The sequence below is a fragment of the Aythya fuligula genome, chromosome 1 (assembly GCF_009819795.1).
Source record: "Aythya fuligula isolate bAytFul2 chromosome 1, bAytFul2.pri, whole genome shotgun sequence".
Classification (NCBI taxonomy): domain Eukaryota; kingdom Metazoa; phylum Chordata; class Aves; order Anseriformes; family Anatidae; genus Aythya; species Aythya fuligula.
This window is the reverse complement of record NC_045559.1, coordinates 129825390-129838212: the sequence shown is the minus strand read 5'-3', so window position 1 is coordinate 129838212 and position 12823 is coordinate 129825390.

Below are 12823 nucleotides of genomic sequence, written 5' to 3'. Positions count from 1 at the left end.
CTGAAATTAAATAGTTTTTTTTTTTTCTTTTTTTTTTCTTTTTTTCTTTCCTCCTATGGCCGTATTGGCAGGTTTCACAGCTGAGCAGTATGACAAATACCATATGTTCACCTTCAGGCCACTGTGTTATTTGCTGGTAACTGCATTTCCTGCCGCTGTAGTTGCTGTGTGAAATGTAGAGTGACTATGCCACTTTCCCTTTATTACCTTATGTCATCTTATGTATATAGGAAACTTTCTAGAGTTACTGCTCCATGAAATGGATAAAAATGTGTGTAGATTCATATTTCAGATTGGTAAAACATAAGCAACATTTGAATTCTCAACAGAAATGAAAAACATTCTGATCAGAAAGTTGCCTTCAAAAATTCAATACCTTTCTGCATTTATTCATTTATTTCAGCATATATTGCTTATGAATCTAATGAAATGCTAGGTTAGAACTCCATTTCAGTATGAAATGACTCAGGGGAATAGAGTAAATATCTGACTTCATGAACAATATATGACAGAGCTACAGAGCACGTCCTTTGATTAGTTTATCTATTGGCTTGTAACTTAACTTTTGAATAAACTGAGGTTGTCAGACTGGGGTAGCTGAAGAGTTTGCTATCAATGCTCATGCAAACATGCCAGTCCTTAGTCTCACACAGTTTGATGACGCTTTTCGTCTGTCTTTCTCTGATTAATTGACTTTCTTAATGAGTTTTTGCTCATTTCTCTTTAAAGTTTCCAGGAAAGAGGGCATGGAAGAACAACTGACCAAATTCTCATTTCCTACAGATTGAAATAGCTGTGAACAGAAGCTGAAACTTCAATAGAAAGGCAAGATTGAGCCTTGTACTCACTAGTCTTTTTAAGTTCTGCTTCCCTCTGGACCATAAAGGAAGGGATGATTAATTAAAAAGTTGCAGAATTTAAGGGATCCTTGCTACCGTTTATCCTTCAACACGTTTTACAGTCCAGACAGCATAAACTTTCCTGTACTTGCTTGTAGACTAGTCCTGTGCCAAAGGGTTTCTTTCCTTTCTCCCCTGCCTGTAGAGAAGATCCTGCCAGTTCTCTTCCATCCAGAATGCTCACCTTCTCTCCTTCTCCAATTGCAAAATATGCTTCGGTTCTTTAGTTATACTCTTCCTCCCCACGTTAAAATTTTTTACTAGCTGCAGCCACACACTGGAGTGCTCACTTGTGGACATAAAACAACTTTCTGGTTGGTAGTTGCACTGGAAGTTTGTGGAATTGCTTTGTTAGCCGTGTACTTTCCCAAGTTAGCAAGGGGGCTAATGATGTATGGTAAAGAAAGAGAAAAAAAAAAATCAACTTCCAAGTTAGCAAGGTTGTTAATGACTTAAGAAAATCACTGGCAGGTTTAGTATGGGATCTTGCCAGGACTTTGCAGAAGTGAGAGGAGAGAGCTAAAGATACATAGCTGGATGTAATTTATATGCCTAAATAATAATAAATAGTTCAGTCTGTACGCACAAGAAGGATTTATGAGTAGGAGTAAATCATTTAGTAAGAGTTTCCTTTAGGAGGCACATCTACTCTTCCTCTAATGTGTGAAGAGAATGAACACTTATGAACAGAACCCATAAAATCCAGAACAAGGTTTATCCAGGTAGCAGCTAGCAATCGAGATGCATAGCACCTTAGCTCTGCTTTGCTTCACAGTCAGCATTATTTTGGACTAATTGGAGATAGCTTCACAACTTTGAGACCCATCCTAGAGTTAGCTGCCCGAGCAAACAAAACCAAAACATTTTGATATATAGAAGTAGAGTAAATAACTAAGGCTTTGTCTACACACAGTGTTCTTCAATGGCATTAATTAATATATGTTAACATATATTAGCTTTGATTTGGGTATTTCATGACCATTTGGTCATTGGATTAAGGACACAGATCAGGGATTTGAACCCAAGCTTTTTCCTTCCCTCTCCCTCACACATGCCTATGACTATGTGTTTGGGATCATTCTTTATCATGCTGCTTCTCTCTGATCCATGTGTCTTTAAAGATGTAAAGAAAGTAGAGGAGGTCTTTAAATGCAATTATTTTCTTGTGTTCATTTTAACTACAAAAAAACATTGAAAATAGCTGTTTTCCAGCTAATAAAGCTGAAACCTTGTGAGACTGAAGTGTCAAAAGAAGAAATGTTAGAACAAGCTGCTATATTAAGCAGTAATGTATTTAAAAGAAAACTTGGCTGCTACTCCACCAGGCATTCTGTGGAAACATGAAAATAAACTGTTAACAAAATACATGTTATTTTATCAACACACCTTAGGGTACCAAATTTCAATCCCATCTCTAACAAAGGCTGTATGGTAACTGCGAAAGTTATAAATAAATTTGTCTAGCATCAGTGTGGAGTAACAGGATGAACCAATAATTAAAGGAAGTCATTAGAAACCAATAGGAGGCTGAAGATACATAACACTCACAAATCAACATAGGTGCTGTAAAAGAAAGTGGTGTTTACAATCTACTGACAATTTATTGTATGTCCTAGCATAGAGATGTCTAAAGTAAAATCACCTGAAGTAATTTATTTGGACTTTTAAAAACTACTTTTGCTAAAATTCCCAAAGTGGGGGCTGTTAAGGAAATCAAGTAATCACAAGGTGAGAGAAGTGTGATTACAGAATGGCAAGCCATAAAAAGGGAAAGGGATGTAACTAAATACCCAGGTCCCAGGCTGGCAAAAGGCCAGCCAAGCGATGAGTGCAGAGCTGCACTATGAATGCTGTCAAGTACATTGCAAATGACAGAAGAGTTCACCTGCAGTGCAATAGAGTGTGAAAAACACCCAACAAAGGGACTTAGCAAAGCTACCTAAACTGGCAGTGTGACTATAGGTGGAATATGTCAACAAAACAATATCATGGACAATACTGCTAGTTTTAAACAGGAAAAAACAAACAAACCACACAATACCTGAGGGAGGGAAGGACCTTAAAATTTCATCAAAATGTTCTTTGTCTGCAGGGATGGTCAAAGTGTGATTGGATGCCTAAACAACAAAATAAGTAGCAATAAAAATAATGTTACATTGTATACATAATATACTTTATTGCACATTTATGATGTATTTTCAGATGCTTTGCAGGTGCTGGGTAGGAGTGTATAACTACATCTGAGCTCATATATGTACTGACATAAAATACTGACCTATTTACAGATTTGACTTTGTACAAATATCATTTTTTAAAAACATAATCAGATTTTCTGTGCAATATTGTGGTGTTATACCTCTGAAGTGTCAATATGTTAGATATTCTGTATGTCCACATATGCACAAAGAAACACACTTGCATAAAATTTGATTCACATATAAAAATATTTTCCATTATTTCACTGACTTTTATAACATTTTGCGTGCTTATGGACTCCTTACAGAAATAATTACAAGCAATGAAAGCTTTCCATAGGAATATAAACTGAAGGAACAGAGACTCATTGTTTCAGAGAGGAGATGAAGGAGGGTAAGAAAGGTATATAAATCATGGTGCAGGGGAGGGCAATCAAATTTAAGGAGATATTTGATGCATCTGGAGTACAAATATACTGAAACATATAGGTACCCTTCCACTGAGCACTGAATTATTGGCCTGTATAACTTATATGATAACCACAGAGCCCCAGAGTTTAGCAAGATTCTCCAAGTGGTTAGACAGTTGCATCAATAACAAAAGCATTCAACTCTATACCAAGGAAAAAATAAATAAATTAACGAGCAGCTTTCTATTCCATTACAGACACGGGGGCAATGAGGCTTAAAATGATATTTCCTGTAGCAGCAGGGCTCTTCTCTACAGCGTTTCTTGTGAGTGCTATGAGGCACCTGGAAGATACAGCTGGAAAATGTGAGCTTAATGGGTAACGGTGTGATCTGCTAAGGTAGTTTCAAAGATACCACTTTCTTATGTTCCTACAGCTAAAGGGGATATCAATAACCATGCTGACTGCATTTCCATTGTTCTTTTATAGCAACAGGATATGTTAAACTCTAAAGAGTGATCACTGAGACTCCAATAAACCTCAAATCTATCAAGTATTACATTTGTTGCTAATGCTATAGCAGGAACAGATTTTTTTCCTACAGGTAAATAGAAGAATAATGTCTGTGTTGTGAAACACATCCTTTAGTCACAGTTTTGAACACAGTTGCAATCTTGCAAATATTAAGAGTGGGCATTCACAAGCAGATGATCTCCACTTATGTTTGCTTCATGTACGCTTATTTTGGTACATAAAGATAAACGAAGTCTCTCTCTGTGTGTAACATGCTTGGATACTGCATGGATGGAAGGTCTACTCTGGCTAGACACAGATCCTTACATAAGGAATTCATATATATATATATATATATATATATATATATAAATATTTCCTTTTCCCGATTAAGCATGTTAAAACTGTGAGCCTAGCTGGCTGAATTAGGGATGGTTAGCTCTGCTCAGTGTGTCCTATTACACAACTAGAAGCTCCTCTGGGCGGTCAGTACAAAGGCTGACCCTGCCTGCTTCCTACAATGTGTGCAGTCTCTAGGATCAGGCTCACCTGCCAATGACAACTTCTATTCTGGTCCCATGGGCTGCTGAATGAAGAGCTTGGATGAGGACAGTTGGCTCTGGCTGTCTCATGGCCTATGTTTGTGTGCTGAAGTTGTCCTTTTCTTCCCCTGTTGAATTTGCTGGGCAATCCTGGCTGTAGCTAACTAAAGGGAAGAGACTCACAGCTGGTGAAAACCAGTGTCCTATTAGAGGGAGAGAAGTGGCAAGTATCCCCACCTAAGAAAAAAACACAATCTTCCTTCCTTCCTTCCTTCCTTCCTTCCTTCCTTCCTTCCTTCCTTCCTTCCTTCCTTCCTTCCTTCCTCCCTCCCTCCCTCCCTCCCTCCCTCCCTTCCTTCCTTCCTTCCTTCCTTCCTTCCTTCCTTCCTTCCTTCCTTCCTTCCTTCCTTCCTTCCTTTTCATTTCAGTAGGAAAGAGGCAATCTGCTGAGGGAAAACTAGAACTGGAGGTTATGTTCAGTCAATCACCTGAAGTCAATCACCAACACATCATGCATCCTCAAGAAAACAGGGTGCATTTACTCACTGCTCATGGGACTGGCTCTCCCCTCCCTCCCTTCCTCCGTCTTTTTTTCTTTTTTTTTTTCTTTTTTTCTTTTTTTTTTTTTCTCTTTTTTTTTTTTTATTTTCTTTATCTTTTTTTTTTTCTTTTTTTTCTTTTTTGTTTTTTCTTTTTTTCTCTCCAATCTATGTTTTGAATAAAAGAGGCTAAGAATAGCTTCATAGCTTCATCTGATTTTACTCCAAAACATTTTGGATAGATTGTTAAGAAAAGCAGTCAGAAGAGATTTAATTTCCCTGCACCCAATCCTTCTTTTTTATTTTTTTTTTTTTCAACAGAAAAGAAATATTTGATGTCTGGGGGGTGGGGAGATATCCTCACCACCAGCATCCTTGCCTTCCTCCTACTCCCCCTAATGCTCTAGCCCTACTAGATGCTCCTGCCTTCTCTCTGGCTGCAGTCAAGAACCAGAAGAGAAACTCTAAAATGTCTTGGGAATACTTGTTCCCATTTGGTGGTCTGTTTACATCTCTGTTCACTTTCCCTTCACAAACCTTTGTATTGGTTTGGTAGTTTTGAGGCAACTACGAGTGCTGATGTGCAAGACTGGTGTCAGGAGATCCTCTCTCCTACCCATGTTCTCTGGGGCACAAGAAGAAGAGTCATTACTGTCAGCAACTCTTGATTTTAAGAACTGGAACAGATCAGGCAACCTAATAACAACCAGGTTTTTCTTTCACACAGTGTTTAGTTTTCTTTCTTAATTGAAACAGAGCTGCTTTTTCATAGTGCAGGGCTTCATTCTAAAGGTTCATATTGATCCTCAGTTTGGCTCCCAACATTTTCTGGAGCAGTTTTGCTGTGGTCTCTGGAGACTGCCATAGAAGAGGAGCAGAATATAGTGTAAGAATGCCAAAAGCATGCCTGTAAAAACTGGTGCCATAATGATTAAGAAAGTCACTTAATGGCTGCTCTGTACAGGTATGTTAGGGCGCTGAGGTGTGAACTATGTTAATTTTGCACCATGTTAATTTGTGTGAGGACCACTTTGTATTCTGTAGTGGATCCTTAACTTTGTGTTATTTTAGTTTTCTGTGTTTAAATATATATACATATATCAACATTGCTTTATAATTCGTTTTGTTCCTAATCCTGAAAGTGTGCTAATTGATGTTCTTGCCGTTTTGGTGACTATTTTGAATGAGAGTTAGTAGTAGATAAGTGTATTTAAAGACTCAAAAAGAGTTATAACTCTCTCTTACTGTAAAATTTATTGCTGCTTATATTTTTTCCCTCCTAGCAGCAGTAAGCTCTTGAAAATGGCTTTTGTTGTTCAGCATCAAAATTACACACTGCTTACACTGGTGGTTATTCATCACAGGATATCATTTATAATATTATTTGGAAGGTGAGCCAGGCGGCTCTATTTCATGTAGGCGTTCACATTTCTCTCTCTCCACCCCCCCCCCCCCCCCCCCCCCCCCTAGTATGAGTAAATATATAGTTTCAGGAAAACACTCTGCATTGCTAATTTTTTGTGTGGCAAACTCTGAGTTGAGTGAGCTGGGTAAGCAGTAGGAAAGATTGCTCTCCTCCTTGCCCTTTGATCAGAAATCATTTCTAAAGGACAGCAGCTTTTTGGCAGCTTGGTGTGTATGTGAGCAGAGAGCTTTGAAGGTTGTTTGACCTTTTTTCTTTCAAAAGCATGCTCAGATGCATGTAGAAAAAGGGTTATCTAGAATATCTGCAGATCCAGTGGTGTTGATACCTTCATCAATGAAAGTTAGCTCTGCTGGGGCTGGTGTCTGGGGTTGCTGCCACTCAGATGGAAGCAGGGGTTACAGTGCCATGCTCTGAAAGGCCAAAAGGCTACCTAATCTCTTTGGGGTCTATGAATGACAGTGGGCAACTTGTTGCCTTGCACCTTTCCCCTCTCTCTCTTAATGCATATGATAATTACTAATGTATGCTGCAGCAGATATTACTTACTCTTCTTCCTCCCTCAGGGCACTTTGCGGTTCACAGAGCTGTGAACAGCTGGAAGGCGAGGCGGTGATCCTGAAATTTTCTGGGACTAAAGTCATTGACATTTTTATGGTCACCTAATTTTCCTGGGAGTATTCTGTGCTACACTAAGTGGTTGTTATGCACTGCTGAGAGTGCCTAATGAGCATAGCCACTTCCCTCTGACAAATTATAGGAACAAGTTTGAATGCTCATTAACATATATAAATTAACCCTGTGTGAACATTGAAAATATTTCTGTGGGGAACAAAATTATGGCTGTGGCTTACCCACTTGTTTGTACATGAACTTATCGTTGGTCAGAAGGAGAAGATTCTAAGTAATAATATTAAAAATGCTTTTTCTAATAACTGAAACTGTATTTATGTAAAACTGATTTAAATGCCCACACCCTCGGGCAGTTGCTTTCCTGCCAGGAATATCACTGAGAAGAGAAGGAGGGAAATAACCTCAAGAATCAGTACTGGTGAGAGTAGAGGAGCTGGCGAGGGTCCTCTGTGCCAGCAGCAAAATAAATCAAGTGGAAGTAATGTCACCTTGTTTCATTTCAGAGGAGGATTGGGTCCCTGGGAATGGTGAGCTGTTCATGGCACTTCCAAGGCCACCACTTATTTCTGCTTCTTTAATATAATCCCATTTTTCTGTAGCTACATTCCCCTTACATTATTGCAATATTTATGGTTGCCAGAAGCTGGGGTACAGTCTCTTCCAGGCAAAATATATATATATATATATATTTTCCCCTAGGAAAATTCAGCAGGTAAGAGGTTTCTAATCAAGATATGCAAAATAAGTCAAAAGGAGTCATTTCAAAAAGTAGCTTTTGATCCAGTATAGCTTTTTTTCCCAGTAGGCCTGATCAGATAACTGGTTGCATTAATTGGTACTTGGTGTAGGAAGAGATGCTAAATACTTCTGCCTGTCAGCTCACCCAGATGTACAGAATAATCCAAAAAAGCACATGCCATAAGTGACAGCAATGAATTCTGAAACAGCTGACAATCATGAATAATGCAGTAAGGTAAAAAAAAGAAAAGAAGAAGAAGGAGAAAAAAAAGACCATGGTTGAGATGCAGTTCACAGGTTGTTCTACTAGCACCTTCTTTAAATTTCAAGTGTTGTTCATAAATGGAACTCTTCCTGTGAGTTTCACTAAACTAGACAGTAAATCATGAAGGGAAGCTTACAAAAGCGCATTATCACATCTGAAACTTTTAAATATAAAAATCTAGGGCCTGGGAAGGAAAGCTCAACTAAAATGACATGTCTGTATTTGCAAAGCAAACATTATTTCTTTGCTGACTGTATATGAAACAGAGACAGATTTCCGACAGGTTGGTATGAAGAAGTATTAAAAAAAAAAGATGCTCCTGTACACACTACCTAGTTTGATGAATAATAACAGGTCCAGAAGAAAAAGTCCGAATAAATTCAGCAGATTCTTGTGAGGAAATATTCTCACTTTCCCTATGTTAAGCATGCAATTTTATGATGTAGGTGCTGCCAGTATGCCCTGATATTTAAATCAGCACACTATTCTTGGTTGTGTGATTATAATTCCCATTACTGTTTCTGCCTGCATGTATTTTCTTTTCACCTTTGTCATCCTAACACAGGACTACAAGAGCAGTGGTAACGGTCATAGTCGGATGTTCTCCAGTGATGATCAAGAGCAGATGCCTAGAGAAGAGCATTTGAAGCATACTGTGCTTCTTCTCCAGGGTGTTTTTCTAGCCTCCAACAACTCTCAGCCCAGAGACTGTGCTGGGAGGTGGTGGTCATGTATTCAGTAACACGCATTGGGTGTCTCTTTCACAAGTGACCCTTCTATTCCAGGAGTTTCTGCAGCACCCTACTGGAACAAGCGCTATAGCTTAGCATGAAAACTTCTACTTCTTCCTTTGTCTGTCACTTTACTCCTCTATAGTGTTTCTTATATTCCGACCTGCTTCATTTATTTATTTATTTTTCCTCGCCCAGACAGAGACCTTCCTGTGGTCCCTGTAACAACTAAGCCTCTGGTTGCTTAGTTTCCCTGAGGAGTTTCAATGACCAAGCTGGCCAGGAGCCTATTGAAATTCTAGTGAACTTTCCTGGTGTGCATTCTGATTCCTCCATCAGTTTGTGAGGCCAAATTCCCTTCACAAAGCCCATGCTGTCTCTTCCCTGATATACCATAGTTAGCAACATGTCTTCTGCTTTGTTCTTCATTACAGTATTTAGGTAGTTTCACCAGAAAAGCAGTTTACCTTTTTGCTCTGCAAGTGCCTAGATCTGACATGCAATTGTATTTAAGAACTGACAAACAAACAAAAATCAGATAGTTTTGCCACCCTCCCATCCAGGGGTCATTAAGGAATGACATTGGGTAGTATCATAATGTAATTCCCATTTCCCAGAAGGCAGCCTTCACTGTGGTAGGAAGGAAGAAGAAGTGTCAGTCCGCTGTATCCTGTCCACTGTAGGAAGAAGCTGAATGTGTAGATCAACTTTTAAAAAAGAAAGATAAGAAAGAAAAGCAAACTGACCGTGGTAGTGTGTACCAAGCAACTGTGATACAGTAGCATTCATAAAAGGCATCTTTCAGGGGTGAGCTGCCTTGCTTTTGATTTTTCTACACCCTAACCACAATTAGAGTCCTCGTACTGCTTTCAAGAGCTGCTGAATAGAAGAGGACCTGGAGTCAGACCCGGTCCAAGTGACAAGGGCTGCATTTATGTGTGTGCCACATAGCAGCAGCCCTCTGCAGATCAGTGCTGCCTTGCAGACAGCTGTGTGGAGCAATCCAAACCAGAGCCAAGGGCTCAGAGAACAATTAAGCCATGTGGTCAATCGGTGATCAAGCTTTTTCCTTGTTTTACTTAGGAGTATAAAGGCACTCAGTGTGATCCTTCTAACGAGCAGGGACAGCTTGTAAAAGGATAAGAGAAACAGAATGATTTTTGAGTAAATAATCTGATTTAGGGCACGATGTAAACCACTAGCAGAGGCGCTTTTGTGCAGCACAAAATCATTAATGTTATGTAAGAGTTGAAAGCCTTCACAAAAGGCTGGTGTGCTTATATCAGGACACGGTTCATGTCCTTACTGATGTACAGCATCCTCTTACTCCCAGAGCTGGGGTGACTTGAGAAGCTCACTCGGGGTAAACTGTATTTAGGCTGTAGGAATTTTATGTGAACTGAGATGAAAAGAGCTTTCTTGATGAGCTCCCTAATGAAAAAACAGACAAATCTTATTTTTTAAGGGAATGACCACGCAGATATTTTTGAACTGACTTCCTACCACAGAGATAGATTTACAATATAACCTAAAACAAAACAAAACAAAACAAAGACATGTGGGGATGTTTCTTAATCCACTGGCCTAAAAAACAGATACTGCTTTTGGTGGCTGAGAACTGCAGCCATGAGTGGTGCAGAAGAGGTAGGAGGAGGGGGGTGAGTGCCTTTCAAGCCAGTGCTCCAGACGCTGGAATAAGTGGTAGCTAATGTTCACTGGTTTTCAGGCTGAGCTTTCTTCCATATTTTATTTTATTTATTTCTTGAAGGTTAATTAAAGGAGATGTTCTCATAATACAGTTCCTATTCCTGAAACAAAATCTTCACTGTTCTTGGTCTAAATGGTAAGCATTAGCTGCTTAATACCAGCAAATTTGCCCATAAAGTATAGCTTCCAAAATCGTAGCAGACATGCCTTGTTAATCAAATGAACTATCTCACAGAGATATAAAAGCACATGATTGACAAGTAGCGTGCAGTCAAGGGAAATATTATCCTGAGAAGCTTTCAGTGTGTGACACCGAATGCTGCACTGTGCAAAGTTCAACTAACAGAAATAATGGGCTTCATTAGAGGAGCCCAGAGTACAGTGATACTTCACTGATGAAAAAAAAACAAAAAAAACAAACAACTCAAAGCTAGCTAGAACGAATGGAGATTATTTTGTTTCTTTCCCAGTAGCAAAATGTTTTGTCTTTAGGCCTCAGAGTGATGTCTCACCAACATAAGAGAAAGAAGACAGTTTAAAAAAGCTGTGATCTGCACTGCCCAGAAAATCTCCTTTGGACCTTGCTCCCTCTCTCAGGCACCCCTACAGACTTGTTCTGCACACTGTGCCCCTGGCGCATTATCGCATATTGCAAAAGCACTGTGCAAAAGCAGCCAAAACATTTCTCACTGCTTTGGGATGCGTCTCATGGCCCTGGAGCAGAAGAGACACAGTGCAGCAGCAGGGCGGGGAATTGAGCTAGAGGAAGGGTCTGCCTACTGATTAGAAGTCAGCACCCTTTGGATGGCAGTAGTCAATGTTGCTATTTGCGTGCAGTTTTAATTTCCTTGGCATCTCAACACTAACTGGCATTTTTTATTTCTTCCACATGTACATCAACCTTTTTTTTTGGAGATCCCTAAGTCTGAGAGTGCCAAGGATTTTTCATAATAGACACTCACAAACCTTTCTGAACATATATAAGTGAAAGCTGTGTAAACCAAAAGGGATGCAGTCTGATAGGATACATACAGCAGGGTTTATCTCAATGTAATTTTCAATCAGTGGAACTACACTTTCATTTCAGGGAGACAGAGAAGCTGTTATTTTGGAAAGCAAGAAATTTAAGCAAATGGAAACTGCAAATGCTCTTCCATAGATTCAGGCATCATCAAGAGTCAGGCTAAGATTGTTTTCATGAATATAATTCCCTTTTAAGTCAGCTGCAGTGGTTAGCTGCAAAGTACCCCTTTGGTACGTTGATTTCATTTGTTTCAGAACACAAATCAGGTATATTTAGCTAATCCTCTAAAATTCAACTGTATTATCTTCTTTCATTAGCCTCTCTAAAATGTATTTTTGCTGTTATATTTTAAAAGAGGATTAATTTTTCCTAATATAAATCACAATCGTCTCTTTAGTTATGGTACATCTTACGGTTTACACAGCTTAAACTATTTAAAGGTTGATTTACTTTGCCTGAATTATTCTATTAGAACTGTAGAGAGTAAGGATGACATTAGGATTATTGTCCTGTCTGATGTGTCAAATATAGACCTTGTTCAGGACTTGGCTGTTTCTCAGTTACTGTCCAACATCATAACCAGTCCTTTCTTTTTCTTATAAATTAGAGACCAGCTAGTGACAGATGTAAAATAATAGGAAATCACTAAGTTGTTATAAAATTTATTTTGAAAAAAAAAAAAAAAAAAGCAAAGCCAACAGTAGGTGGACTGTTTGTATGTCACTGATATCTGGAAATAATGGTGAGCCCTATTCTGCCTTCTGAGAATCTGAGCATTAGCTGTCACATGAGCATATCTCAAATCCTTAGATTTCCTTGCTCCATGCTGTCATTCTGATACAGACATTCGTCTACTATTTCTTCTTGTCTGATTTGAAATATATGGCACACTCTTGCTTCCAGAAAAGACTATTACAATGCCTCTGCAGCAGCTAACCTCTTCTGTAAAATGTAGTTGGTGTTAACCTAAAACTCTCAGCAGAGGTGTTCTGTCCTGCACACGTGCTCTATTTACTCTGAATCACAACTTCCACTGAGAGTGCACTACAGAGTGTTAGCATAGAAAAAAACAAGGAGACCAATAAGTCAGCATTGCTTGGGGCAAAATAAGGACATGCATGCTTTTCTTCAGATGGAGATTTTAAAGTCATTGCAAGTGGCTTACATATAATTCCTTGGATTTATTAAAAAAAAAGTTGGTTTA